This window comes from Pseudophryne corroboree, unplaced genomic scaffold (genome assembly GCF_028390025.1).
Source record: "Pseudophryne corroboree isolate aPseCor3 unplaced genomic scaffold, aPseCor3.hap2 scaffold_326, whole genome shotgun sequence".
NCBI classification, from domain to species: Eukaryota; Metazoa; Chordata; class Amphibia; order Anura; family Myobatrachidae; genus Pseudophryne; species Pseudophryne corroboree.
In genome coordinates, this window is record NW_026969944.1 from 61,178 (window position 1) to 88,273 (window position 27,096).

Genomic DNA, 27,096 nt, shown 5'->3' on the forward strand with positions numbered 1-27,096 from the left:
ATTGTGAATTGACGTTTCTTCTCTTCTTGTCACCTACAGGTAATTACAATTGACTACAACCACCAATATATTCTGCTGCACTATATCTATATATGCAAAGCTAATTCTGCTGGGTTATGCAAATTGAAACATTATTGCATAGTATGTGATTTTGAAGTACTTTTTTAAAGTTTTGAATGATATAGACCCAGTTTAATCTTTGTGGAATGCCTGGTTGTTGTTTTTAAGGTAATTTATTGCCTGGCATTTGAGGGGGTGGGGTTGTGGTTACAGATTTCAATTATTGGTTTCACTTGTAATAGTCTTCTACTTAAGTCCAATGGTGTAGGCTGTGCAAAGCCGTTTGGCTGTGCATTTATTGATCTAAGCGTGCATTTTTATCAAAGCGTGATAAAATTGACACATAACAGCAGTGTTCAATCAGCATTAATTTATCTTCAGCTGATATCGATTGTGAATTGACGTTTCTTCTCTTCTTGTCACCTACAGGTAATTACAATTGACTACAACCACCAATATATTCTGCTGCACTATATCTATATATGCAAAGCTAATTCTGCTGGGTAATGCAAATTGAAACATTATTGCATAGTATGTAATTTTGAAGTACTTTTTTAAAGTTTTGAATGATATAGACCCAGTTTAATCTTTGTGGAATGCCTGGTTGTTGTTTTTAAGGTAATTTATTGCCTGGCATTTGAGGGGGTGGGGTGTGGTTACAGATTTCAATTATTGGTTTCACTTGTAATAGTCTTCTACTTAAGTCCAATGGTGTAGGCTGTGCAAAGCCGTTTGGCTGTGCATTTATTGATCTAAGCGTGCATTTTTATCAAAGCGTGATAAAATTGACACATAACAGCAGCGTTCAATCAGCGTTAATTTATCTTCAGCTGATATTGATTGTGAATTGACGTTTCTTCTCTTCTTGTCACCTACAGGTAATTACAATTGACTACAACCACCAATATATTCTGCTGCACTATATCTATATATGCAAAGCTAATTCTGCTGGGTTATGCAAATTGAAACATTATTGCATAGTATGTGATTTTGAAGTACTTTTTTAAAGTTTTGAATGATATAGACCCAGTTTAATCTTTGTGGAATGCCTGGTTGTTGTTTTTAAGGTAATTTATTGCCTGGCATTTGAGGGGGTGGGGTGTGGTTACAGATTTCAATTATTGGTTTCACTTGTAATAGTCTTCTACTTAAGTCCAATGGTGTAGGCTCTGCAAAGCCGTTTGGCTGTGCATTTATTGATCTAAGCGTGCATTTTTATCAAAGTGTGATAAAATTGACACATAACAGCAGTGTTCAATCAGCATTAATTTATCTTCAGCTGATATCGATTGTGAATTGACGTTTCTTCTCTTCTTGTCACCTACAGGTAATTACAATTGACTACAACCACCAATATATTCTGCTGCACTATATCTATATATGCAAAGCTAATTCTGCTGGGTTATGCAAATTGAAACATTATTGCATAGTATGTGATTTTGAAGTACTTTTTTAAAGTTTTGAATGATATAGACCCAGTTTAATCTTTGTGGAATGCCTGGTTGTTGTTTTTAAGGTAATTTATTGCCTGGCATTTGAGGGGGTGGGGTGTGGTTACAGATTTCAATTATTGGTTTCACTTGTAATAGTCTTCTACTTAAGTCCAATGGTGTAGGCTGTGCAAAGCCGTTTGGCTGTGCATTTATTGATCTAAGCATGCATTTTTATCAAAGCGTGATAAAATTGACACATAACAGCAGTGTTCAATCAGCATTAATTTATCTTCAGCTGATATCGATTGTGAATTGACGTTTCTTCTCTTCTTGTCACCTACAGGTAATTACAATTGACTACAACCACCAATATATTCTGCTGCACTATATCTATATATGCAAAGCTAATTCTGCTGGGTAATGCAAATTGAAACATTATTGCATAGTATGTGATTTTGAAGTACTTTTTTGAAGTTTTGAATGATATAGACCCAGTTTAATCTTTGTGGAATGCCTGGTTGTTGTTTTTAAGGTAATTTATTGCCTGGCATTTGAGGGGGTGGGGTGTGGTTACAGATTTCAATTATTGGTTTCACTTGTAATAGTCTTCTACTTAAGTCCAATGGTGTAGGCTGTGCAAAGCCGTTTGGCTGTGCATTTATTGATCTAAGCATGCATTTTTATCAAAGCGTGATAAAATTGACACATAACAGCAGTGTTCAATCAGCATTAATTTATCTTCAGCTGATATCGATTGTGAATTGACGTTTCTTCTCTTCTTGTCACCTACAGGTAATTACAATTGACTACAACCACCAATATATTCTGCTGCACTATATCTATATATGCAAAGCTAATTCTGCTGGGTAATGCAAATTGAAACATTATTGCATAGTATGTGATTTTGAAGTACTTTTTTGAAGTTTTGAATGATATAGACCCAGTTTAATCTTTGTGGAATGCCTGGTTGTTGTTTTTAAGGTAATTTATTGCCTGGCATTTGAGGGGGTGGGTGTGGTTACAGATTTCAATTATTGGTTTCACTTGTAATAGTCTTCTACTTAAGTCCAATGGTGTAGGCTGTGCAAAGCCGTTTGGCTGTGCATTTATTGATCTAAGCGTGCATTTTTATCAAAGCGTGATAAAATTGACACATAACAGCAGTGTTCAATCAGCGTTCAATCGAAGTGAAAAAGAAGGAAAACAGAAGCACACCAATCTAACAAAACAAAGAAAACTGAAGAACTAATAACAAATGTGAGTCACTTACTCCTCAGATCACTCACCTCCTGATTGTTGCATCTGATTACATAGCACAGAACTACCTTACTTGGACATTTCATAAACCATCCATTTCACCTACAAATGCCTGTATCTGTATTATTGTAATTTTGTTTTTTAAGCACAGCTGCACCAATGCAATTTTACCTGCAAACACTTAAAACATCTAACATAATTACCATTGCTTCTTAAACCTCTCACAATCCTTTCATTTCTTACACTCCAAATACTTTTCTGCACCCACTTTATCTACGCTTTTGACTCATTTCATACTAAATCTACACCCCTTGAGCCTACACTGCTTTTCTCACCTGCATTTCTGCAATTCTTCTGCTCGGATTGCCTAACAGTCTCCTCTCCTACTTCCACTTTCCCTCAACCTATTTACCTACTTAACACTATGTCAAGGTTTTCTTATACTCCCCACATCACTCAGTGTCTACCTAATAATGTATCTTTAGCCTTCCCCCCTAGTCTCCTCCACCTCCTCCTCTCTCCCCTCCTCTGTCTCCCCTCCATCCCTCTGTTTCCTTCCCCCACCTTTCCTGTTACCCCACTTTCATTCACCTCTGCCCCATGGTCCTGCTACCCCACAACTCAGCCCTGCTCCCTCTCTCCCTTCCCTGTCACCTCCCCACACCCCCATCCACATCATACTGACCTCCCTCCCTGCCCACCTCCTGCAGTTTCCCCACCTAGCTCAGGCACCCGTACCATCACTACTCTCTCATCATCCCTGCCCTCAAAGTTAATCCCACCTCATCGCTACAGCAACCCTGAAAATCTAATTCACATCTCTCCCACAAACTCATACCCCCTATCCTGTGCCCTCTGGAATGCCAGATCTGTTTATAACAAACTGGTCCCCACTCATGACCTTTTCATTTCCAACTCCCTACACCTACTAGCCATTACTGAAACTTGGATTACGCCCTCTGACACTACTTCTGCTGCTGCTCTCTCTGCTGGGGGCCTTACATTCCCACACACACCCCGACCTGGGGGTCGCCATGGGGGTGGTGTTGGGGTCCTTTTACCTTCTAGTTACTCCTACCAACTCATACCACCAGAACCATCCCTTATATTCTCTACATTTGAGGTCCACGCCATATGCCTCTTCCAACAAGTAGCTGTCATTTACCGCCCCCCTGGCACTGCTTCCAAATTAATCGACAACTTTGCTTCCTGGCTTCCTCACTTCCTCTCTTCTGACATTCCCACCATTATCCTAGGCGATTTCGATTTATAGTGTAGGCTGGCCTGTGCTGTAGTTCTTGAACTGTACTATACCGACAGCATTTGTATTGTGTTTTGGCTGTGCTGCAACACAGTACTTATGTGTGTAATGTTTATGTATGTTTTTTTGCTTCTTTATGTCAATAAAGACTGCTTTTTCAATCCAATATCTGAAAACAATCAATGTTTATCTTTGATGGCAATAGAAGTGGTATGATATTTGCTGCTTTTGAAAGGCAATATCTGATATGTCCCCTATCTGGGAACCATATATTAAATAGCTTTTCAGAAAAGGAAGATGGTAGAAGAGCTTTCAGTACTTGTAGGACCGATGCACATTTCCTATTCTAGCCTCCAAAAACAGATTCAGTTGCATTTTCCAGCGTGTTTTAAATGCGCCTTTGCAAATGTCTTACATCGACAAAATTATTTAGTACTATTTTGCAAATAGGGTTACATTGTTGCAACATTGTGTTCCCTAATTGCTTGATTTTTTAAATGCAACAATTGATAAAGACACCTGATAACTGCTCTGTGGAGTCTTATTTTGCGTCTACTTCTTATCTACATTTAATTCCCTACCTCTAATCAAGGCATTTTTAAATGCTGGGGGCTGCCAGGACGTGAGGCCTACCTAGACTTTAGATCTGAATTTGAATGTACTTGTGAACTAACTGAATTTCCTACTTCTAAATTCATTCCTAAATTCACTACTTACATGAATCCTGTAGTTGGGCATTTTGGGACTTCGATTGTGGGCATTGTTTTGTGTCCAGACCAGCAGCAGGTGGTGTGCATTTGCTGGAAAGGCATCGAAGACCTCCGATATGCTGCATCTCCTGATGTGTGTCTCCCTCAAGTGGCTGTCAGCAAATGCCTGCTAGATACCCCATTCCAAGCTGATTGTGAAATCACGGAACATACATCATAGAACAGGCATGCTAGAACATGGGTCTTCAACCTGCGACCCTCCAGCTGCTGTGGAACTACACATCCCAGCATGCCCTGCCTCAGTTTTAGCATACCTTAATAGCAAAACTGTGGCAGGGCATGCTGGGATGTGTAGTTTCACAGCAGCTGGAGGGCCACAGGATGAAGACCCATGTGCTAGAGCCAAGTCGCAGGTACATTGAATGCTAGCAAGCTGAATATTTAAATCCTTTTTGTTCCGCAGCATTCCAATGTGGAAGATTCCATGGAACCAGAGATCCTTCCATTGAGAAGGACATGCTGCCTGGATGACTACACTGTGCAAATTAAATCACGGAGCCAGTTGGTTTGTGGGTGGCTCTGGTGACTGGGTGGTTGGGTGGGTGGTGTGTTAGAGGTGAAGCACATGCAAATGATTGTGTATCATCCAGCTAGTGAGAGAGAAAACTCATGCAGGAGTGTGCCTGCTTGTCAGTGGGTTATGCACCATGCCAGACGTCAAATCTACATAGAGCAGCTGGAGGGGACAAGAGCAGGTTTGCAAAATATATATAGAAGAGCATATATGCTGGCACATTCTCCATGATTGTGTCAGCTTATGTTTTGGTGCACTGCACTTTCCTCCACTAAGTTTTAGCCATTTTTGTTAAGCTCAAGTGTAGTTGCTTCTCGGCCTTTTGGCTGTGATCTTGTATCGTGGTTGAAGGGTCTGCTGGAGGGAGGGATTGTTTTCTTCATTGGCGAAAGACCAAAGATATTCCAGGATGGAAGGCTTGGGAACACTATCCGTTTTTCAGTTGTGCAAGAGCACAGAGGTCGGATTGGACTACATTCTATAGTAAAGGATACCTTTCTATTTATTGCCCCTCCCCTTATATGTGTCTGTGTTACAATAAAGCTTCGGTCTTGTGATTCCCTCACACTCTTACACTCCACACACATAGCCTTATTAACTGTTGTATTATTGTATAGTTTAAATGTATAGTGCAGTTCATGATTTATAGTGTAGGCTGGCCTGTGCTGTAGTTCTTGAACTGTACTATACCGACAGCATTTGTATTGTGTTTTGGCTGTGCTGCAACACAGTACTTATGTGTGTAATGTTTATGTATGTTTTTTTGCTTCTTTATGTCAATAAAGACTGCTTTTTCAATCCAATATCTGAAAACAATCAATGTTTATCTTTGATGGCAATAGAAGTGGTATGATATTTGCTGCTTTTGAAAGGCAATATCTGATATGTCCCCTATCTGGGAACCATATATTAAATGGCTTTTCAGAAAAGGAAGATGGTAGAAGAGCTTTCAGTACTTGTAGGACCGATGCACATTTCCTATTCTAGCCTCCAAAAACAGATTCAGTTGCATTTTCCAGCGTGTTTTGGATGCGCCTTTGCAAATGTCTTACACCGACAAACTTATTTAGTACTATTTTGCAAATAGGGTTACATTGTTGCAACATTGTGTTCCCTAATTGCTTGATTTTTTAAATGCAACAATTGATAAAGACACCTGATAACTGCTCTGTGGAGTCTTATTTTGCGTCTACTTCTTATCTACATTTAATTCCCTACCTCTAATCAAGGCATTTTTAAATGCTGGGGGCTGCCAGGACGTGAGGCCTACCTAGACTTTAGATCTGAATTTGAATGTACTTGTGAACTAACTTAATTTCCTACTTCTAAATTCATTCCTAAATTCACTACTTACATGAATCCTGTAGTTGGGCATTTTGGGACTTCGATTGTGGGCATTGTTTTGTGTCCAGACCAGCAGCAGGTGGTGTGCATTTGCTGGAAAGGCATCGAAGACCTCCGATATGCTGCATCTCCTGATGTGTGTCTCCCTCAAGTGGCTGTCAGCAAATGCCTGCTAGATACCCCATTCCAAGCTGATTGTGACATCACGGAACATACATCATAGAACAGGCATGCTAGAACATGGGTCTTCAACCTGCGACCCTCCAGCTGCTGTGGAACTACACATCCCAGCATGCCCTGCCTCAGTTTTAGCATACCTTAATAGCAAAACTGTGGCAGGGCATGCTGGGATGTGTAGTTTCACAGCAGCTGGAGGGCCACAGGATGAAGACCCATGTGCTAGAGCAAAGCCGCAGGTACATTGAATGCTAGCAAGCTGAATGTTTAAATCCTTTTTGTTCCGCAGCATTCCAATGCGGAAGATTCCATGGAACCAGAGATTATTCCATTGAGAAGGACATGCTGCCTGGATGACTGCACTGTGCAAATAAAATCACGGAGCCAGTTGGCTTGTGGGTGGCTCTGGTGACTGGGTGGTTGGGTGGGCGGTGTGTCGGAGGTGGAGCACATGCAAATGAATGTGTATCATCCAGCTAGTGAGAGTGAAAACTCATGCAGGAGTGTGCCTGCTTGTCAGTGGGTTATGCACCTTGCCAGACGTCAAATCTACATGGAGCAGCTGGAGGGGACAAGAGCAGGTTTGCAAAATATAGATAGAAGAGCATATATGCTGGCGCATTCTCCATGATTGTGTCAGCTTATGTTTTGGTGCACTGCACTTTCCTCCACTAAGTTTTAGCTATTTTGGTTAAACGCAAGTGTAGTTGCTTTTCGCCCTTTTGGCTGCGATCTTGTATCGTGGTTGAAGAGTCTGCTGGAGGGATTGTTTTCTTCATTGGCGAGAGACTGAAGATATTCCAGGATACAAGGCTTGGGAACACTATCCGTTTTTAAGTTGTGGAAGAGTTGAAAGACCGGATTGGACTACATTCTATAGTAAAGGATATCTTTGTATTTATTAATCCTCCCTTTATATGTGTCTGTCTTTCAATAAAGCTTCGGGCTTGTGATTCCCTCACCCTCTTACATTCCACACCCATAGCCTTATTAACTGTTGTATTATTGTATTGTTTAAATGTATAGTGCAGTTCATGATTTATAGTGTAGGCTGGCCTGTGCTGTAGTTCTTGAACTGTACTATACCGACAGCATTTGTATTGTGTTTTATCTGTGCTGCAACACAGTACTTATGTGTGTAATGTTTATGTATGTTTTTTTGCTTCTTTATGTCAATAAAGACTGCTTTTTCAATCCAATATCTGAAAACAATCAATTTTTATCTTTGATGGCAATAGAAGTGGTATGATATTTGCTGCTTTTGAAAGGCAATATCTGATATGTCCCCTATCTGGGAACCATATATTAAATGGCTTTTCAGAAAAGGGAGATGGTAGAAGAGCTTTCAGTACTTGTAGGACCGATGCACATTTCCTATTCTAGCCTCCAAAAACAGATTCAGTTGCATTTTCCAGCGTGTTTTGGATGCGCCTTTGCAAATGTCTTACATCGACAAACTTATTTAGTACTATTTTGCAAATAGGGTTACATTGTTGCAACATTGTGTTCCCTAATTGCTTGATTTTTTAAATGCAACAATTGATAAAGACACCTGATAACTGCTCTGTGGAGTCTTATTTTGTGTCTACTTTTTATCTACATTTAATTCTCTACCTCTAATCAAGGCATTTTTAAGTGCTGGGGGCTGCCAGGATGTGAGGCCTACCTAGACTTTAGATCTGAATTTGAATGTACTTGTGAACTAACTTAATTTCCTACTTCTAAATTCATTCCTAAATTCACTACTTACATGAATCCAGTAGTTGGGCATTTTGGGACTTCGATTGTGGGTATTGTTTTGTGTCCAGACCAGCAGCAGGTGGTGTGCATTTGCTGGAAAGGCATCGAAGACCTCCGATATGCTGCATCTCCTGATGTGTGTCTCCCTCAAGTGGCTGTCAGCAAATGCCTGCTAGATACCCCATTCCAAGCTGATTGTGACATCACGGTACATGCATCATAGAACAGGCATGCTAGAACATGGGTCTTCAACCTGCGACCCTCCAGCTGCTGTGGAACTACACATGCCAGCATGCCCTGCCTCAGTTTTAGCATACCTTAATAGCAAAATTGTGGCAGGGCATGCTGGGATGTGTAGTTTCACAGCAGCTGGAGGGCCACAGGATGAAGACCCATGTGCTAGAGCCAAGCCGCAGGTACATTGAATGCTAGCAAGCTGAATATTTAAATCCTTTTTGTTCCGCAGCATTCCAATGTGGAAGATTCCATGGAACCAGAGATCCTTCCATTGAGAAGGACATGCTGCCTGGATGACTACACTGTGCAAATTAAATCACGTAGCCAGTTGGCTTGTGGGTGGCTCTGGTCACTGGGTGGTTGGGTGGGTGGTGTGTCAGAGGTGGAGCACATGCAAATAATTGTGTATCATCCAGCTAGTGAGAGAGAAAACTCATGCAGGAGTGTGTTTGCTTGTCAGTGGGTAATGCACCTTTCCAGACGTCAAATCTACATGGAGCAGCTGGAGAGGACAAGAGCAGGTTTGCAAAATATAGACAGAAGAGCTCTCCAGCCTAGTTTGCTGTCTGTTTCCACTTCTCTTTTCTTGAGCCGCTCCCTTCTATGCCCTTGCGCACTATCCTGACTTCTCCCGTCTGCTTACTTTGTGCCTTCCAATGCACAATGCAAACTGCAGGTAGTGCTGCAGGGCCCACACCCTTTTTCTTGCCTTACAGAGCAGCTCTGGAGCTGTTACAGTGCCCAGCTGCTGCAAGAAATCAGCTTGAATGCTTCAGGGGCTGGGGCATAGCCAACATGAGCCCCACACCGAAGGAGGGTGGAGGTGTTTAATGCGAACTAGGGGTCATCCAAGCGCCGCAAAAGGCCGCCGTGCCCTGCACGCCCCTTTTCTCTTTTCATATGCAGACGAGGGTTAAAGCCAACTTTGACCCACTGCTTGGATGGCATTACCATATGCAAATCAATCTGCTGCAGGCCTTCCCCCAGGAATGCTTGCACTAGTTGTTGCATTTGGTTTGTTGTTTGGGGGTGCTTCAGTATTAGGCAGCCTTCTGCCCTCCCATGTTCATCTGAAAATATGTGTTCTCCCTGCAGTTGTTGTCCCCAGATGAGAGTTCCCTTGTGCTGCCTCAGTTGAATCTCCTTTACTTGACAGAGATGTGCCTGAGCAGCGGCCCTCTCCAGCCCTATCCCAAATCATACTTATCTTGCATAGGAGATTCCATGGTCATTAAGATTGTTCTCCCAGGGTGAGGTTCATTCATTGCATTCTGGGTATGCTGACCCCTGTGATTTCCCCAAATGTGGGAAACTTGACTGCATGATTTGTAGTAGTGGGGGACTGTGTTTGTGCTTTCCTCTGGTCAGCTCTGGTAAAAGTCAGATTTCTTTGTCTCATTTCTTCCTCTAGTCTTATTCTTCTTTTGAGAGTTCCCTTGTGCTGCCTCAGTTGGATCTCCTTCACTTGACAGGGGGGTGCTTGAGCAGCGATCCTCCCCAGCTCTAGCCCAACTCCTACTTACCTGCCAGGTGAGATACTATGATCATGAAGGTGCTTCTTCCAGGGCAAGGCTCACCCATTGCACTCTGGGTGTGCTGCTCCTGCGATTTCCCCAAATGTGGGACACTTGACTGCATAATTTGTGTTTCCCCTGGTCGGCTCTCGTATAATTCAGATCTCTTCGTCTCAGGTCTCTTTCCAGCCTAGTTTGCTGTCTGTTTCCACTACTCTTTTCTTGAGCCGCATCCCTTCTATGCCCTTGCGCACTATCCTGACTTCTCCCATCTGCTTACTTTGTGCCTTGCAACGCACAATGCGAACTACAGGTAGTGCTGCAGGGCCCACACCCTTTTACTTGCCTTACAGAGCAGCTCTGGAGCTGTTACAGTGCCCAGCTACTGCAAGAAATCAGCTTGAATGCTTCAGGGGCTGGGGCATAGCCAACATGAGCCCCACACCGAAGGAGGGTGGAGGTGTTTAATGCGAACTAGGGGTCATCCAAGCGCCACAAAAGGCCGCCATGCCCTGCATGCCCCTTTTCTCTTTTCATATGCAGACGAGGGTTGAAGCCAACTTTGACCCACTGCTTGGATGACATCACCATATGCAAATCCATCTGCTGCAGGCCTTCCCCCAGGAATGCTTGCACTAGTTGTTGCATTTGGTTTGTTGTTTGGGGGTGCTTCAGTATTAGGCAGCCTTCTGCCCTCCCATGTTCATCTGAAAATATGTGTTCTCCCTGCAGTTGTTGTCCCCAGATGAGAGTTCCCTTGTGCTGCCTCAGTTGAATCTTCTTTACTTGACAGAGATGTGCCTGAGCAGCGGCCCTCCCCAGCCCTATCCCAAATCATACTTATTTTGCATAGGAGATACCATGGTCATGAAGATTGTTCTCCCAGGGTGAGGTTCATTCATTGCATTCTGGGTATGCTGACCCCTGTGATTTCCCCAAATGTGGGAAACTTGACTGTATTATTTGTGGTAGTTGGGGACTGTGTTTGTGCTTTCCTCTGGTCAGCTCTGGTAAAAGTCAGATTTCTTTGTCTCAGATCTTCCTCTAGCCTTGTTCTTCTTTCGAGAGTTCCCTTGTGCTGCCTCAGTTGGATCTCCTTCACTTGACAGGGGGGTGCCCGAGCAGCGACCCTCCCCAGCTCTAGCCCAACTCCTACTTACCTGCCAGGTGAGATACTATGATCATGTAGGTGCTTCTCCCAGGGCAAGGCTCACCCATTGCACTCTGGGTGTGCTGCCCCTGTGATTTCCCCAAATGTGGGAAACTTGACTGCATAATTTGTGTTTCCCCTGGTCGGCTCTCGTATAATTCAGATCTCTTTGTCTCAGGTCTCTCTCCAGCCTAGTTTGCTGTCTGTTTCCACTTCTCTTTTCTTGAGCCGCTCCCTTCTATGCCCTTGCACACTATTCTGACCTCTCCTGTCTGCTTACTTTGTGCCTTCCAACGCACAATGCAAACTACAGGTAGTGCTGCAGGGCCCACACCCTTTTACATGCTTTACAGAGCAGCTCTGGAGCTGTTACAGTGCCCAGCTGCTGCAAGAAATCAGCTTGAATGCTTCAGGGGCTGGGGCATAGCCAACATGAGCCCCACACCGAAGGAGGGTGGAGATGTTTAATGCGAATTAGGGGTCATCCAAGCGCCGCAAAAGGCCGCCATGCCCTGCACATCCCTTTTTTCTTTTCATATGCAGACGAGGGTTGAAGCCACCTTTGACCCACTGCTTGGATGACATCACCATATGCAAATCCATCTGCTGCAGGCCTTCCCCAGGAATGCTTGCACTAGTTGTTGCATTTGGTTTGTTGTTTGGGGGTGCTTCAGTATTAGGCAGCCTTCTGCCCTCCCATGTTCATCTGAAAATATGTGTTCTCCCTGCAGTTGTTGTCCCCAGATGAGAGTTCCCTTGTGCTGCCTCAGTTGAATCTTCTTTACTTGACAGAGATGTGCCTGAGCAGCAGCCCTCCCCAGCCCTATCCCAAATCATACTTATTTTGCATAGGAGATACCATGGTCATGAAGATTGTTCTCCCAGGGTGAGGTTCATTCATTGCATTCTGGGTATGCTGACCCCTGTGATTTCCCCAAATGTGGGAAACTTGACTGTATTATTTGTGGTAGTGGGGGACTGTGTTTGTGCTTTCCTCTGGTCAGCTCTGGTAAAAGTCAGATTTCTTTGTCTCAGATCTTCCTCTAGCCTTGTTCTTCTTTCGAGAGTTCCCTTGTGCTGCCTCAGTTGGATCTCCTTCTCTTGACAGGGGGGTGCCCGAGCAGCGACCCTCCCCAGCTCTAGCCCAACTCCTACTTACCTGCCAGGTGAGATACTATGATCATGTAGGTGCTTCTCCCAGGGCAAGGCTCACCCATTGCACTCTGGGTGTGCTGCCCCTGTGATTTCCCCAAATGTGGGAAACTTGACTGCATAATTTGTGTTTCCCCTGGTCGGCTCTCGTATAATTCAGATCTCTTTGTCTCAGGTCTCTCTCCAGCCTAGTTTGCTGTCTGTTTCCACTTCTCTTTTCTTGAGCCGCTCCCTTCTATGCCCTTGCACACTATTCTGACCTCTCCTGTCTGCTTACTTTGTGCCTTCCAACGCACAATGCAAACTACAGGTAGTGCTGCAGGGCCCACACCCTTTTACATGCTTTACAGAGCAGCTCTGGAGCTGTTACAGTGCCCAGCTGCTGCAAGAAATCAGCTTGAATGCTTCAGGGGCTGGGGCATAGCCAACATGAGCCCCACACCGAAGGAGGGTGGAGATGTTTAATGCGAATTAGGGGTCATCCAAGCGCCGCAAAAGGCCGCCATGCCCTGCACATCCCTTTTTTCTTTTCATATGCAGACGAGGGTTGAAGCCAACTTTGACCCACTGCTTGGATGACATCACCATATGCAAATCCATCTGCTGCAGGCCTTCCCCAGGAATGCTTGCACTAGTTGTTGCATTTGGTTTGTTGTTTGGGGGTGCTTCAGTATTAGGCAGCCTTCTGCCCTCCCATGTTCATCTGAAAATATGTGTTCTCCCTGCAGTTGTTGTCCCCAGATGAGAGTTCCCTTGTGCTGCCTCAGTTGAATCTTCTTTACTTGACAGAGATGTGCCTGAGCAGCAGCCCTCCCCAGCCCTATCCCAAATCATACTTATTTTGCATAGGAGATACCATGGTCATGAAGATTGTTCTCCCAGGGTGAGGTTCATTCATTGCATTCTGGGTATGCTGACCCCTGTGATTTCCCCAAATGTGGGAAACTTGACTGTATTATTTGTGGTAGTGGGGGACTGTGTTTGTGCTTTCCTCTGGTCAGCTCTGGTAAAAGTCAGATTTCTTTGTCTCAGATCTTCCTCTAGCCTTGTTCTTCTTTCGAGAGTTCCCTTGTGCTGCCTCAGTTGGATCTCCTTCACTTGACAGGGGGGTGCCCGAGCAGCGACCCTCCCCAGCTCTAGCCCAACTCCTACTTACCTGCCAGGTGAGATACTATGATCATGTAGGTGCTACTCCCAGGGCAAGGCTCACCCATTGCACTCTGGGTGTGCTGCCCCTGTGATTTCCCCAAATGTGGGAAACTTGACTGCAAAATTTGTGTTTCCCCTGGTCGGCTCTCGTATAATTCAGATGTCTTTGTCTCAGGTCTCTCTCCAGCCTAGTTTGCTGTCTGTTTCCACTTCTCTTTTCTTGAGCCGCTCCCTTCTATGCCCTTGCGCACTATCCTGACTTCTCCCGTCTTCTTACATTGTGCCTTCCAACGCCCAATGCGAACTACAGGTAGTGCTGCAGGGCCCACACCCTTTTACTTGCCTTACAGAGCAGCTCTGGAGCTGTTACAGTGCCCAGCTGCTGCAAGAAATCAGCTTGAATGCTTCAGGGGCTGAGGCATAGCCAACATGAGCCCCACACCGAAGGAGGGTGGAGGTGTTTAATGCGAACTAGGGGTCATCCAAGCGCCGCAAAAGGCTGCCATGCCCTGCACGCCCCTCTTCTCTATTCATATGCAGATGAGGGTTGAAGCCAACTTTGACCCACTGCTTGGATGACATCACCATATGCAAATCCATCTGCTGCAGGCCTTCCCCCAGGAATGCTTGCACTAGTTGTTGCATTTGGTTTGTTGTTTGGGGGTGCTTCAGTATTAGGTAGCCTTCTGCCCTCCCATGTTCATCTGAAAATATGTGTTCTCCCTGCAGTTGTTGTCCCCAGATGAGAGTTCCCTTGTGCTGCCTCAGTTGAATCTCCTTTACTTGACAAGGGAGGCATTTTGGATTTTTTCATTGGGTACCCTTACACCTGATGGTCTGAATGAGAGCATCGAACTGAACAACATTGGCAGTCTCTGAAGATTTTATCTATTGATTTACCTAATATATTATTTATTGAATATCCATTTATTGTATGTTTAATAAATAAACAAAATTATTAGAAGTAGCTATTTTGGAAACAGCTTTCCTCTTAGGATGAAACTGTATAATCCTGTTGTGTGTGTTCCTTTAAAGTTCTTTAGTAAAATCCACTAGTAATGATGAACATCAGATTTCTTCCTCCATCCTCTTTTTACACTTTCTCTTGGTTCTATATATATATATTTTTTTTTCTATTTTTATTTTTTTCCCTCATTCTCCCAAAAGGCCCCCCTCCCTCCCCCCCTCCCTGTTTTAAATTTTAAAATCTTTAAATCTTTAAATCTTCGAATCCTTAAATTGTCTGTTTAATATTTATTTTTTCTTCAATTCTTTTTGTTGTTTAAACAGCAATGTAATTATTCCAGGGGTTAAAATAATGAAATATAGAAATAATATTAACAAAAATTAAAGGTAAAAATGAATTGATCGAATGATCCCATTAAAAGTAAATAAATAATATGGATGTTAAGCTGAGCGGGTTGGATTCGAACATGGGACTAGCTGCATAGAGTGCAGGTGATGTTTCCCCTGCGCCACAAGAACTGCTTTAGTAGTGGCATGGATTTATGTTACCCTAAAAGGTTTTATATAAGTAAATGGGGATCCTTAGTGCTGAGTCTCTGAATTATGTATATGTGATTATAGATATGAGGTATTGATTGAAAGATTATAGGTTAATCTGTATATAGATTATATATTTTCTGTTATTTTTTAAACCACCTTGTTGCTTATTTTATTATTATTTTTAATCACCATGTTGCTTATTTTTATATTATGAAATGCCTTTATATGTGCAATTGCAATTAGAAAGTTGTTCCATATGTGAGTCATTACATGTATGCATCCAATTAGTACATGTATGTATCCAATCAACTAATTAGTAATGCTATTGGTCCGGTGCATTTTAAAAAGAGCCTGCTAGGCTGCTGATGTATCCTCTGACGAAACCGCTCTTGGATAACAGCGGAGAAACGCGTAAGAAAGGTGATTACCGGACACTCTGATTGCTGAGATATAAGCCCGTTCATGAACGAGCTACATCACGGCGGACGTCTGATGTAAAGGCAGCGGTGAAGGGGAAAAAGCAATTTGAGACCGAGCAAAAGGAGGTCTCTACCCCACGGCAGGGAGAAATATCCCGACCGCGAGTGCCAATAAGATCCAGCCACGGTTAACGGGGGTCGTAGCATACCGCTGTGTTTCACCAACCATCACAGCGCTCTCCCCCTGTTTTCTTTCATTACTCACGTGAGTTACATATGAACTTTAACTGCAGTAAATAAGAGGCGTTGGTTACAACTGTTGCTGTTCATCCACAAGAAGGAATTTAATGTATCAATTACAATTGGAAAGTAACGATTAAATAACAACAGCTGTATCCAGGAGGATTTTTTGGACACTTTAATAAACATTCCGTTTTCATCAAGGGCAATATGAAATAGATCCTGATTACATTTAGATATGGATAGTGGTGCCTATATATGTTGACTCCATTGTATTTTATTGAATGTGGGTTTCTTCTGTCTATATATATTTTTTAAAAATAAAGAGCTTGTATATTTTATTTTTTGCGCTCCCTTGATAACAAGTGTGATTATCTTTAAAATTTGGTTTATTATTGGTAAAACAGTACTACCTATGGGAGCAGCATTTTATAATATATGGTGAAAATTAATAGATGTATAAAGATTAAATAAGCAACAAATTGGTGAAATAGATAAGTTTTGATAGGAGCGCTGGGTTCTATATATATATATATTGACATTTGGTTATATATATGTATAGACTTTATAAATTCTTGACAGAGATGTGCCTGAGCAGCGGCCCTTCCCAGCCCTATCCCAAATCATACTTATTTTGCATAGGAGATACCATGGTCATGAAGATTGTTCTCCCAGGGTGAGGTTCATTCATTGCATTCTGGGTATGCTGACCCCTGTGATTTCCCCAAATGTGGGAACTCGACTGCATTATTTGTGGTAGTGGGGGACTGTGTTTGTGCTTTCCTCTGGTCAGCTCTGGTAAAAGTCAGATTTATTTGTCTCAGATCTTCCTCTAGCCTTGTTCTTCTTTCGAGAGTTTCCATGTGCTGCCTCAGTTGGATCTCCTTCACTTGACAGGGGGGTGCCCGAGAAGCGACCCTCCCCAGCTCTAGCCCAACTCCTACTTACCTGCCAGGTGAGATACTATGATCATGAAGGTGCTTCTCCCAGGGCAAGGCTCACCCATTGCACTCTGGGTGTGCTGCTCCTGCGGTTTCCCCAAATGTTGGACACTTGACAGCATAATTTGTGTTTCCCCTGGTCGGCTCTCGTATAATTCAGATCTCTTTGTCTCAGGTCTCTCTCCAGCCTAGTTTGCTGTCTGTTTCCACTTCTCTTTTCTTGAGTTGCTCCCTTCTATGCCCTTGCGCACTATCCTGACTTCTCTCGTCTGCTTACTTTGTGCCTTCCAACGCACAATGCAAACTACAGGTAGTGCTGCAGGGCCCACACCCTTTTACTTGCCTTACAGAGCAGCTCTGGAGCTGTTACAGTGCCCAGCTGCTGCAAGATATCAGCTTGAATGCTTCAGGGGCTGGGGCATAGCCCCACACCGAAGGAGGGTGGAGGTGTTTAATGCGAACTAGGGGTCATCCAAGCGCCGCAAAAGGCCGCCATGCCCTGCACGCCCCTTTTCTCTTTTCATATGCAGACAAGGGTTGAAGCCAACTTTGACCCACTGCTTGGATGACATCACCATATGCAAATCCATCTGCTGCAGGCCTTCCCCCAGGAATGCTTGCACTAGTTGTTGCATTTGGTTTGTTGTTTGGGGGTGCTTCAGTATTAGGCAGCCTTCTGCCCTACCATGTTCATCTGAAAATATGTGTTCTCCCTGCAGTTGTTGTCCCCAGATGAGAGTTCCCTTGTGCTGCCTCAGTTGAATCTCCTTTACTTGACAGAGATGTGCCTGAGCAGCGGCCCTCCCCAACCCTATCCCAAATCATACTTATTTTGCATACGAGATACCATGGTCATGAAGATTGTTCTCCCAGGGTGAGGTTCATTCATTGCATTCTGGGTATGCTGACCCCTATGATTTCCCCAAATGTGGGAAACTCGACTGCATTATTTGTGGTAGTGGGGGACTGTGTTTGTTCTTTCCTCTGGTAAAAGTCAGATTTATTTGTCTCAGATCTTCCTCTAGCCTTGTTCTTCTATCGAGAGTTTCCATGTGCTGCCTCAGTTGGATCTCCTTCACTTGACAGGGGGGTGCCCGAGCAGCGACCCTCCCCAGCTCTATCCCAAATCCTACTTACCTGCGAGGTGAGATACTATGATCATGAAGGTGCTTCTCCCAGGGCAAGTTTCACCCATTGCACTCTGGGTGTGCTGCTCCTGCAATTTCCCCAAATGTGGGAAACTTGACTGCATAATTTGTGTTTCCCCTGGTCAGCTCTCATATAATTCAGATCTCTTTGTCTCAGGTCTCTCTCCAGCCTAGTTTGCTGTCTGTTTCCACTTCTTTTTTCTTGAGCCCCTCCCTTCTATACCCTTGTGCACTATCCTGACTTCTCCTCCCGTCTGCTTACTTAGTGCCTTACAATGAACAATGCAAACTACAGGTAGTGCTGCAGGGCCCACACCCTTTTACTTGCCTTACAGAGCAGCTCTGGAGCTGTTACAGTGCCCAGCTGCTGCAAGAAATCAGCTTGAATGCTTCGGGGCTGGGACATAGCCAACATAAGCCCCACACCGAAGGAGGGTGGAGGTGTTTAATGCGAACTAGGGGTCATCCAAGCTCCGAAAAATGCTGCCATGCCCTGCACGCCCCTTTTCTCTTTTCATATGCAGACGAGGGTTGAAGCCAACTTTGACCCACTGCTTGGATGACATCACCATATGCAAATCCATCTGCTGCAGGCCTTCCCCCAGGAATGCTTGCACTAGTTGTTGCATTTGGTTTGTTGTTTGGGGGTGCTTCAGTATTAGGTAGCCTTCTGCCCTCCCATGTTCATCTGAAAATATGTGTTCTCCCTGCAGTTGTTGTCCCCAGATGAGAGTTCCCTTGTGCTGCCTCAGTTGAATCTCCTTTACTTGACAGAGATGTGCCTGAGCAGCGGCCCTCCCCAGCCCTATCCCAAATCATACTTATTTTGCATAGAAGATACCATGGTCATGAAGATTGTTCTCCCAGGGTGAGGTTCATTCATTGCATTCTGGGTATGCTGACCCGTATGATTTCCCCAAATGTGGGAAACTCGACTGCATTATTTGTGGTAGTGGGGGACTGTGTTTGTTCTTTCCTCTGGTCAGCTCTGGTAAAAGTCAGATTTATTTGTCTCAGATCTTCCTCTAGCCTTGTTCTTCTTTCGAGAGATTCCTTGTGCTGCCTCAGTTGGATCTCCTTCACTTGACAGGGGGGTGCCCGAGCAGCGACCCTCCCCAGCTCTAGCCCAACTCCTACTTACCTGCCAGGTGATATACTATGATCATGAAGGTGCTTCTCCCAGGGCAAGGCTCACTCATTGCACTCTGGGTGTGCTGCTCCTGTGATTTTTCCAAATGTGGCAAACTTGACTGCATAATTTGTGTTTCCCCTGGTCGGCTCTCATATAATTCAGATCTCTTTGTCTCAGGTCTCTCTCCAGCCTAGTTTGCTGTCTGTTTCTACTTCTCTTTTCTTGAGCCGCTCCCTTCTATGCCCTTGCGCACTATCCTGACTTCTCCCGTCTGCTTAATTTGTGCCTTCCAACGCACAATGCGAACTACAGGTAGTGCTGCAGGGCCCACACCCTTTTACTTGCCTTACAGAGCAGCTCTGGAGCTGTTACAGTGCCCAGCTGCTGCAAGAAATCAGCTTGAATGCTTCAGGGGCTGGGGCATAGCCAACATGAGCCCCACACCGAAGGAGGGTGGAGGCGTTTAATGCGAACTAGGGGTCATCCAAGCGCCGCAAAAGGCCGCCATGCCCTGCACGCCCCTTTTCTCTTTTCATATGCAGACGAGGGTTGAAGCCAACTTTGACTCACTGCTTGGATGACATCACCATATGCAAATCCATCTGCTGCAGGCCTTCCCCCAGGAATGCTTGCACTAGTTGTTGCATTTGGTTTGTTGTTTGGGGGTGCTTCAGTATTAGGCAGCCTTCTGCCCTCCCATGTTCATCTGAAAATTTGTGTTCTCCCTGGAGTTGTTGTCCCCAGATGAGAGTTCCCTTGTGCTGCCTCAGTTGAATCGCATTTACTTGACAGAGATGTGCCTGAGCAGCGGCCCTCCCCAGCTCTATCCCAAATCATACTTATTTTGCATAGGAGATACCATGGTCATGAAGATTGTTCTCCCAGGGTGAGGTTTATTCATTGCATTCTGGGTATGCTGACCCCTGTGATTTCCCCAAATGTTGGAAACTCGACTGCATTATTTGTGGTAGTGGGGGACTGTGTTTGTGCTTTCCTCTGGTCAGCTCTGGTAAAAGTCAGATTTCTTTGTCTCAGATCTTCCTCTAGCCTTGTTCTTCTTTCGAGAGTTCCCTTGTGCTGCCTCAGTTGGATCTCCTTCACTTGACAGGGGGGTGCCCGAGCAGCGACCCTCCCCAGCTCTAGCCCAACTCCTACTTACCTGCCAGGTGAGATACTATGATCATGTAGGTGCTTCTCCCAGGGCAAGGCTCACCCATTGCACTCTGGGTGTGCTGCCCCTGTGATTTCCCCAAATGTGGGAAACTTGACTGCATAATTTGTGTTTCCCCTGGTCGGCTCTCGTATAATTCAGATGTCTTTGTCTCAGGTCTCTCTCCAGCCTAGTTTGCTGTCTGTTTCCACTTTTCTTTTCTTGAGCCGCTCCCTTCTATGCCCTTGCGCACTATCCTGACTTCTCCCGTCTGCTTACTTTGTGCCTTCCAACGCACAATGCAAACTACAGGTAGTGCTGCAGGGCCCACACCCTTTTTCTTGCCTTACAGAGCAGCTCTGGAGCTGTTACAGTGCCCAGCTGCTGCAAGAAATCAGCTTGAATGCTTCAGGGGCTGGGGCATAGCCAACATGAGCCCCACACCGAAGGAGGGTGGAGGTGTTTAATGCGAACTAGGGGTCATCCAAGCGCCGCAAAAGGCCGCCATGCCCTGCACGCCCCTCTTCTCTATTCATATGCAGATGAGGGTTGAAGCCAACTTTGACCCACTGCTTGGATGACATCACCATATGCAAATCCATCTGCTGCTGGCCTTCCCCCAGGAATGCTTGCACTAGTTGTTGCATTTGGTTTGTTGTTTGGGGGTGCTTCAGTATTAGGCAGCCTTCTGCCCTCCCATGTTCATCTGAAAATATGTGTTCTCCCTGCAGTTGTTGTCCCCAGATGAGAGTTCCCTTGTGCTGCCTCAGTTGAATCTCCTTTACTTGACAGAGATGTGCCTGAGCAGCGGCCCTCCCCAGCTCTATCCCAAATCATACTTATTTTGCATAGGAGATACCATGGTCATGAAGATTGTTCTCCCAGGGTGAGGTTCATTCATTGCATTCTGGGTATGCTGACCCCTGTGATTTCCCCAAATGTGGGAAACTGGACTGCATTATTTGTGGTAGTGAGGGACTGTGTTTGTGCTTTCCTCTGGTCAGCTCTGGTAAAAGTCAGATTTCTTTGTCTCAGATCTTCCTCTAGCCTTGTTCTTCTTTCGAGAGTTCCCTTGTGCTGCCTCAGTTGGATCTCCTTCACTTGACAGGGGGGTGCCCGAGCAGCGACCCTCCCCAGCTCTAGCCCAACTCCTACTTACCTGCCAGGTGAGATACTATGATCATGAAGTTGCTTCTCCCAGGGCAAGGATCACCCATTGCACTCTGGGTGTGCTGCTCCTGCGATTTCCCCAAATGTGGGAAACTTGACTGCATAATTTGTGTTTCCCCTGGTCAGCTCTCATATAATTCAGATCTCTTTGTCTCAGATCTCTCTCCAGCCTAGTTTGCTGTCTGTTTCCACTTCTCTTTTCTTGAGCCGCTCCCTTCTATGCCCTTGCGCACTATCCTGACTTCTCCCGTCTGCTTACTTTGTGCCTTCCAACGCACAATGCGAACTACAGGTAGTGCTGCAGGTCCCACACACTTTTATTTGCCTTACAGAGCAGCTCTGGAGCTGTTACAGTGCCCAGCTGCTGCAAGAAATCAGCTTGAATGCTTCAGGGGCTGGGGCATAGCCAACATGAGCCCCACACCGAAGGAGGGTGGAGGTGTTTAATGCGAACTAGGGGTCATCCAAGCGCCGCAAAAGGCTGCCATGCCCTGCACGCCCCTTTTCTCTTTTCATATGCAGACGAGGGTTGAAGCCAACTTTGACCCACTGCTTGGATGACATCACCATATGCAAATCCATCTGCTGCTGGCCTTCCCCCAGGAATGCTTGCACTAGTTGTTGCATTTTGTTTGTTGTTTGGGGGTGCTTCAGTATTAGGTAGCCTTCTGCCCTCCCATGTTCAGCTGAAAATATGTGTTCTCCCTGCAGTTGTTGTCCCCAGATGAGAGTTCCCTTGTGCTGCCTCAGTTGAATCTCCTTTACTTGACAGAGATGTGCCTGAGCAGCGGCCCTCCCCAGCCCTATCCCAAATCATACTTATTTTGCATATGAGATACCATGGTCATGAAGATTGTTCTCCCAGGGTGAGGTTCATTCATTGCATTCTGGGTATGCTGACCCCTGTGATTTCCACAAATGTGGGAAACTCGACTGCATTATTTGTGGTAGTGGGGGACTGTGTTTGTGCTTTCCTCTGGTCAGCTCTGGTAAAAGTCAGATTTCTTTGTCTCAGATCTTCCTCTAGCCTTGTTCTTCTTTCGAGAGTTCCCTTGTGCTGCCTCAGTTGGATCTCCTTCACTTGACAGGGGGGTGCCCGAGCAGCGACCCTCCCCAGCTCTAGCCCAACTCCTACTTACCTGCCAGGTGAGATACTATGATCATGTAGGTGCTTCTCCCAGGGCAAGGATCACCCATTGCACTCTGGGTGTGCTGATCCTGCGATTTCCCCAAATGTGTGAAGCTTGACTGCGTAATTTGTGTTACCCCTGGTCGGCACTCATATAATTCAGATCTCTTTGTCTCAGGTCTCTCTCCAGCTTAGTTTGCTGTCTGTTTCCACTTCTTTTTTCTTGAGCCCCTCCCTTCTATACCGTTGTGCACTATCCTGACTTCTCCTCCCGTCTGCTTACTTTGTGCCTTCCAACGCACAATGCGAACTACAGGTAGTGCTGCAGGGCCCACACCCTTTTACTTGCCTTACAGAGCAGCTCTGGAGCTGTTACAGTGCCCAGCTGCTGCAAGAAATCAGCTTGAATGCTTCAGGGGCTGGGGCACAGCCAACATAAGCCCCACACCGAAGGAGGGTGGAGGTGTTTAATGCGAACTAGGGGTCATCCAAGCGCCGCAAAAGGCCGCCATGCCCTGCACGCCCCTCTTCTCTATTCATATGCAGATGAGGGTTGAAGCCAACTTTGACCCACTGCTTGGATGACATCACCATATGCAAATCCATCTGCTGCAGGCCTTCCCCCAGGAATGCTTGCACTAGTTGTTGCATTTGGTTTGTTGTTTGGGGGTGCTTCAGTATTAGGCAGCCTTCTGCCCTCCCATGTTCATCTGAAAATATGTGTTCTCCCTGCAGTTGTTGTCCCCAGATGAGAGTTCCCTTGTGCTGCCTCAGTTGAATCTCCTTTACTTGACAGAGATGTGCCTGAGCAGCGGCCCTCCCCAGCTCTATCCCAAATCATACTTATTTTGCATAGGAGATACCATGGTCATGAAGATTGTTCTCCCAGGGTGAGGTTCATTCATTGCATTCTGGGTATGCTGACCCCTGTGATTTCCCCAAATGTGGGAAACTGGACTGCATTATTTGTGGTAGTGAGGGACTGTGTTTGTGCTTTCCTCTGCTCAGCTCTGGTAAAAGTCAGATTTCTTTGTCTCAGATCTTCCTCTAGCCTTGTTCTTCTTTCGAGAGTTCCCTTGTGCTGCCTCAGTTGGATCTCCTTCACTTGACAGGGGGGTGCCCGAGCAGCGACCCTCCCCAGCTCTAGCCCAACTCCTACTTACCTGCCAGGTGAGATACTATGATCATGAAGTTGCTTCTCCGAGGGCAAGGATCACCCATTGCACTCTGGGTGTGCTGCTCCTGCGATTTCCCCAAATGTGGGAAACTTGACTGCATAATTTGTGTTTCCCCTGGTCAGCTCTCATATAATTCAGATCTCTTTGTCTCAGGTCTCTCTCCAGCCTAGTTTGCTGTCTGTTTCCACTTCTCTTTTCTTGAGCCGCTCCCTTCTATGCCCTTGCGCACTATCCTGACTTCTCCCGTCTGCTTACTTTGTGCCTTCCAACGCACAATGCGAACTACAGGTAGTGCTGCAGGTCCCACACACTTTTATTTGCCTTACAGAGCAGCTCTGGAGCTGTTACAGTGCCCAGCTGCTGCAAGAAATCAGCTTGAATGCTTCAGGGGCTGGGGCATAGCCAACATGAGCCCCACACCGAAGGAGGGTGGAGGTGTTTAATGCGAACTAGGGGTCATCCAAGCGCCGCAAAAGGCTGCCATGCCCTGCACGCCCCTTTTCTCTTTTCATATGCAGACGAGGGTTGAAGCCAACTTTGACCCACTGCTTGGATGACATCACCATATGCAAATCCATCTGCTGCAGGCCTTCCCCCAGGAATGCTTGCAGTAGTTGTTGCATTTTGTTTGTTGTTTGGGGGTGCTTCAGTATTAGGTAGCCTTCTGCCCTCCCATGTTCATCTGAAAATATGTGTTCTCCCTGCAGTTGTTGTCCCCAGATGAGAGTTCCCTTGTGCTGCCTCAGTTGAATCTCCTTTACTTGACAGAGATGTGCCTGAGCAGCGGCCCTCCCCAGCCCTATCCCAAATCATACTTATTTTGCATAGGAGATACCATGGTCATGAAGACTGTTCTCCCAGGGTGAGGTTCATTCATTGCATTCTGGGTATGCTGACCCCTGTGATTTCCACAAATGTGGGAAACTCGACTGCATTATTTGTGGTAGTGGGGGACTGTGTTTGTGCTTTCCTCTGGTCAGCTCTGGTAAAAGTCAGATTTCTTTGTCTCAGATCTTCCTCTAGCCTTGTTCTTCTTTCGAGAGTTCCCTTGTGCTGCCTCAGTTGGATCTCCTTCACTTGACAGGGGGGTGCCCGAGCAGCGACCCTACCCAGCTCTAGCCCAACTCCTACTTACCTGCCAGGTGAGATACTATGATCATGAAGCTGCTTCTCCCAGGGCAAGGATCACCCATTGCACTCTGGGTGTGCTGCCCCTGTGATTTCCCCAAATGTGGGAAACTTGACTGCATAATTTGTGTTTCCCCTGTTCGGCTCTCATATAATTCAGATCTCCTTGTCTCGGGTCTCTCTCCAGCCTAGTTTGCTGTCTGTTTCCACTTCTTTTTTCTTGAGCCCCTCCCTTCTATACCGTTGTGCACTATCCTGACTTCTCCTCCCGTCTGCTTACTTTGTGCCTTCCAACGCACAATGCGAACTACAGGTAGTGCTGCAGGGCCCACACCCTTTTACTTGCCTTACAGAGCAGCTCTGGAGCTGTTACAGTGCCCAGCTGCTGCAAGAAATCAGCTTGAATGCTTCAGGGGCTGGGGCATGGCCAACATGAGCCCCACACCGAAGGAGGGTGGGGGTGTTTAATGCGAACTAGGGGTCATCCAATCGCCGCAAAAGGCCGCCATGCCCTGCATACCCCTTTTCTCTTTTCATATGCAGATGAGGGTTCCAGCCAACTTTGGCCCACTGCTTGGATGACATCACCATATGCAAATCCGTCTTCTGCAGACCTTCCCCCAGGAATGCTTGTACTAGTTGTTGCATTTGGTTTGTTGTTTGGGGGTGCATCAGTATTAGGCAGCCTTCTGCCCTCCCATGTTCATCTGAAAATATGTGTTCTCCCTGCAGTTGTTGTCCCCAGATGAGAGTTCCCTTGTGCTGCCTCAGTTGAATCTCCTTTACTTGACAGAGATGTGCCTGAGCAGCGGCCCTCCCCAGCCCTATCCCAAATCATACTTATTTTGCATAGGAGATACCATGGTCATGAAGATTGTTCTCCCAGGGTGAGGTTCATTCATTGCATTCTGGGTATGCTGACCCCTGTGATTTCCCCAATTGTGGGAAACTCGACTGCATTATTTGTGGTAGTGGGGGACTGTGTTTGTGCTTTCCTCTGGTCAGCTCTGGTAAAAGTCAGATTTCTTTGTCTCAGATCTTCCCCTAGCCTTGTTCTTCTTTCGAGAGTTCCCTTGTGCTGCCTCAGTTGGATCTCCTTCACTTGACAGAGGGGTGCCCGAGCAGCGACCATCCCCAGCTCTAGCCCAACTCCTACTTACCTGCCAGGTGAGATACTATGATCATGAAGGTGCTTCTCCCAGGGCAAGGCTCACCCATTGCACTCTGGGTGTGCTGCTCCTGCGATTTCCCCAAATGTGGGAAACTTGACTGCATAATTTGTGTTTCCCCTGGTCGGCTCTCATATAATTCAGATCTCTTTGTCTCGGGTCTCTCTCCAGCCTAGTTTGCTGTCTGTTTCCACTTCTCTTTTCTTGAGCCGCTCACTTCTATGCCCTTGCGCACTATCCTGACTTCTCCCATCTGCTTACTTTGTGCCTTCCAACGCACAATGCGAACTACAGGTAGTGCTGCAGGTCACACACCCTTTTATTTGCCTTACAGAGCAGCTCTGGAGCTGTTACAGTGCCCAGCTGCTGCAAGAAATCAGCTTGAATGCTTCAGGGGCTGGGGCATGGCCAACATGAGCCCCACACCGAAGGAGGGTGGAGATGTTTAATGCGAACTAGGGGTCATCCAAGTGCTGCAAAAGGCTGCCATGCCCTGCACTCCCTTTTCTCTTTTCATATGCAGACGAGGGTTGAAGCCAACTTTGACCCACTGCTTGGATGACATCACCATATGCAAATCCATCTGCTGCAGGCTTCCCCCAGGAATGCTTGCACTAGTTGTTGCATTTGGTTTGTTGTTTGGGGGTGCTTCAGTATTAGGCAGCCTTCTGCCCTCCCATGTTCATCTGAAAATATGTGTTCTCCCTGCAGTTGTTGTCCCCAGATGAGAGTTCCCTTGTGCTGCCTCAGTTGAATCTCCTTTACTTGACAGAGATGTGCCTGAGCAGCGGCCCTCCCCAGCCCTATCCCAAATCATACTTATTTTGCATAGGAGATACCATGGTCATGAAGACTGTTCTCCCAGGGTGAGGTTCATTCATTGCATTCTGGGTATGCTGACCCCTGAGATTTCCCCAAATGTGGGAAACTCGACTGCATTGTTTGTGGTAGTGGGGGACTGTGTTTGTACTTTCCTCTGGTCAGCTCTGGTAAAAGTCAGATTTCTTTGTCTCAGATCTTCCTCTAGC

At 45.8% G+C, this 27,096-nt stretch overlaps 21 non-coding genes and 6 pseudogenes across 21 annotated transcripts; all 27 read left to right on the forward strand.

Annotated features, from left to right (window-relative positions):
• The first annotated feature begins 9,992 nt into the window (after window positions 1–9,992).
• On the forward strand, window positions 9,993–10,156 carry LOC135018714 (U1 spliceosomal RNA). Its single transcript, XR_010216356.1, has one exon. It is a non-coding gene; the product is annotated as a U1 spliceosomal RNA (small nuclear RNA).
• Window positions 10,157–10,308: 152 nt separating this feature from the next.
• Window positions 10,309–10,471, forward strand: LOC135018652 (U1 spliceosomal RNA). Its single transcript, XR_010216307.1, has one exon. It is a non-coding gene; the product is annotated as a U1 spliceosomal RNA (small nuclear RNA).
• A 672-nt stretch (window positions 10,472–11,143) lies between these two features.
• Window positions 11,144–11,307, forward strand: LOC135018702 (U1 spliceosomal RNA). Its single transcript, XR_010216344.1, has one exon. It is a non-coding gene; the product is annotated as a U1 spliceosomal RNA (small nuclear RNA).
• A 152-nt stretch (window positions 11,308–11,459) lies between these two features.
• Window positions 11,460–11,622, forward strand: LOC135018655 (U1 spliceosomal RNA). Its single transcript, XR_010216310.1, has one exon. It is a non-coding gene; the product is annotated as a U1 spliceosomal RNA (small nuclear RNA).
• Window positions 11,623–12,292: 670 nt separating this feature from the next.
• Window positions 12,293–12,456, forward strand: LOC135018700 (U1 spliceosomal RNA). Its single transcript, XR_010216342.1, has one exon. It is a non-coding gene; the product is annotated as a U1 spliceosomal RNA (small nuclear RNA).
• Window positions 12,457–12,608: 152 nt separating this feature from the next.
• Window positions 12,609–12,771, forward strand: LOC135018656 (U1 spliceosomal RNA). Its single transcript, XR_010216311.1, has one exon. It is a non-coding gene; the product is annotated as a U1 spliceosomal RNA (small nuclear RNA).
• A 670-nt stretch (window positions 12,772–13,441) lies between these two features.
• Window positions 13,442–13,605, forward strand: LOC135018701 (U1 spliceosomal RNA). The gene has a single exon (XR_010216343.1). It is a non-coding gene; the product is annotated as a U1 spliceosomal RNA (small nuclear RNA).
• Window positions 13,606–13,757: 152 nt separating this feature from the next.
• LOC135018671 (U1 spliceosomal RNA) lies at window positions 13,758–13,920 on the forward strand. Its single transcript, XR_010216321.1, has one exon. It is a non-coding gene; the product is annotated as a U1 spliceosomal RNA (small nuclear RNA).
• A 2,628-nt stretch (window positions 13,921–16,548) lies between these two features.
• LOC135018696 (U1 spliceosomal RNA) lies at window positions 16,549–16,711 on the forward strand. Its single transcript, XR_010216338.1, has one exon. It is a non-coding gene; the product is annotated as a U1 spliceosomal RNA (small nuclear RNA).
• Window positions 16,712–16,863: 152 nt separating this feature from the next.
• On the forward strand, window positions 16,864–17,026 carry LOC135018681 (U1 spliceosomal RNA). The gene has a single exon (XR_010216326.1). It is a non-coding gene; the product is annotated as a U1 spliceosomal RNA (small nuclear RNA).
• A 661-nt stretch (window positions 17,027–17,687) lies between these two features.
• LOC135018721 (U1 spliceosomal RNA) lies at window positions 17,688–17,851 on the forward strand. The gene has a single exon (XR_010216363.1). It is a non-coding gene; the product is annotated as a U1 spliceosomal RNA (small nuclear RNA).
• Window positions 17,852–17,993: 142 nt separating this feature from the next.
• On the forward strand, window positions 17,994–18,135 carry LOC135018677 (U1 spliceosomal RNA; annotated as a pseudogene).
• Window positions 18,136–18,829: 694 nt separating this feature from the next.
• LOC135018639 (U1 spliceosomal RNA) lies at window positions 18,830–18,993 on the forward strand. The gene has a single exon (XR_010216296.1). It is a non-coding gene; the product is annotated as a U1 spliceosomal RNA (small nuclear RNA).
• A 152-nt stretch (window positions 18,994–19,145) lies between these two features.
• On the forward strand, window positions 19,146–19,287 carry LOC135018683 (U1 spliceosomal RNA; annotated as a pseudogene).
• Window positions 19,288–19,979: 692 nt separating this feature from the next.
• Window positions 19,980–20,143, forward strand: LOC135018691 (U1 spliceosomal RNA). The gene has a single exon (XR_010216333.1). It is a non-coding gene; the product is annotated as a U1 spliceosomal RNA (small nuclear RNA).
• Window positions 20,144–20,295: 152 nt separating this feature from the next.
• LOC135018657 (U1 spliceosomal RNA) lies at window positions 20,296–20,458 on the forward strand. Its single transcript, XR_010216312.1, has one exon. It is a non-coding gene; the product is annotated as a U1 spliceosomal RNA (small nuclear RNA).
• Window positions 20,459–21,129: 671 nt separating this feature from the next.
• LOC135018708 (U1 spliceosomal RNA) lies at window positions 21,130–21,293 on the forward strand. Its single transcript, XR_010216350.1, has one exon. It is a non-coding gene; the product is annotated as a U1 spliceosomal RNA (small nuclear RNA).
• A 152-nt stretch (window positions 21,294–21,445) lies between these two features.
• Window positions 21,446–21,587, forward strand: LOC135018663 (U1 spliceosomal RNA; annotated as a pseudogene).
• Window positions 21,588–22,279: 692 nt separating this feature from the next.
• On the forward strand, window positions 22,280–22,443 carry LOC135018723 (U1 spliceosomal RNA). The gene has a single exon (XR_010216365.1). It is a non-coding gene; the product is annotated as a U1 spliceosomal RNA (small nuclear RNA).
• Window positions 22,444–22,595: 152 nt separating this feature from the next.
• Window positions 22,596–22,758, forward strand: LOC135018680 (U1 spliceosomal RNA). The gene has a single exon (XR_010216325.1). It is a non-coding gene; the product is annotated as a U1 spliceosomal RNA (small nuclear RNA).
• A 674-nt stretch (window positions 22,759–23,432) lies between these two features.
• LOC135018709 (U1 spliceosomal RNA) lies at window positions 23,433–23,596 on the forward strand. Its single transcript, XR_010216351.1, has one exon. It is a non-coding gene; the product is annotated as a U1 spliceosomal RNA (small nuclear RNA).
• Window positions 23,597–23,748: 152 nt separating this feature from the next.
• Window positions 23,749–23,890, forward strand: LOC135018674 (U1 spliceosomal RNA; annotated as a pseudogene).
• A 692-nt stretch (window positions 23,891–24,582) lies between these two features.
• Window positions 24,583–24,746, forward strand: LOC135018706 (U1 spliceosomal RNA). Its single transcript, XR_010216348.1, has one exon. It is a non-coding gene; the product is annotated as a U1 spliceosomal RNA (small nuclear RNA).
• A 152-nt stretch (window positions 24,747–24,898) lies between these two features.
• Window positions 24,899–25,034, forward strand: LOC135018673 (U1 spliceosomal RNA; annotated as a pseudogene).
• A 701-nt stretch (window positions 25,035–25,735) lies between these two features.
• On the forward strand, window positions 25,736–25,899 carry LOC135018693 (U1 spliceosomal RNA). The gene has a single exon (XR_010216335.1). It is a non-coding gene; the product is annotated as a U1 spliceosomal RNA (small nuclear RNA).
• Window positions 25,900–26,051: 152 nt separating this feature from the next.
• On the forward strand, window positions 26,052–26,193 carry LOC135018649 (U1 spliceosomal RNA; annotated as a pseudogene).
• A 690-nt stretch (window positions 26,194–26,883) lies between these two features.
• LOC135018704 (U1 spliceosomal RNA) lies at window positions 26,884–27,047 on the forward strand. Its single transcript, XR_010216346.1, has one exon. It is a non-coding gene; the product is annotated as a U1 spliceosomal RNA (small nuclear RNA).
• Window positions 27,048–27,096: the final 49 nt, after the last annotated feature.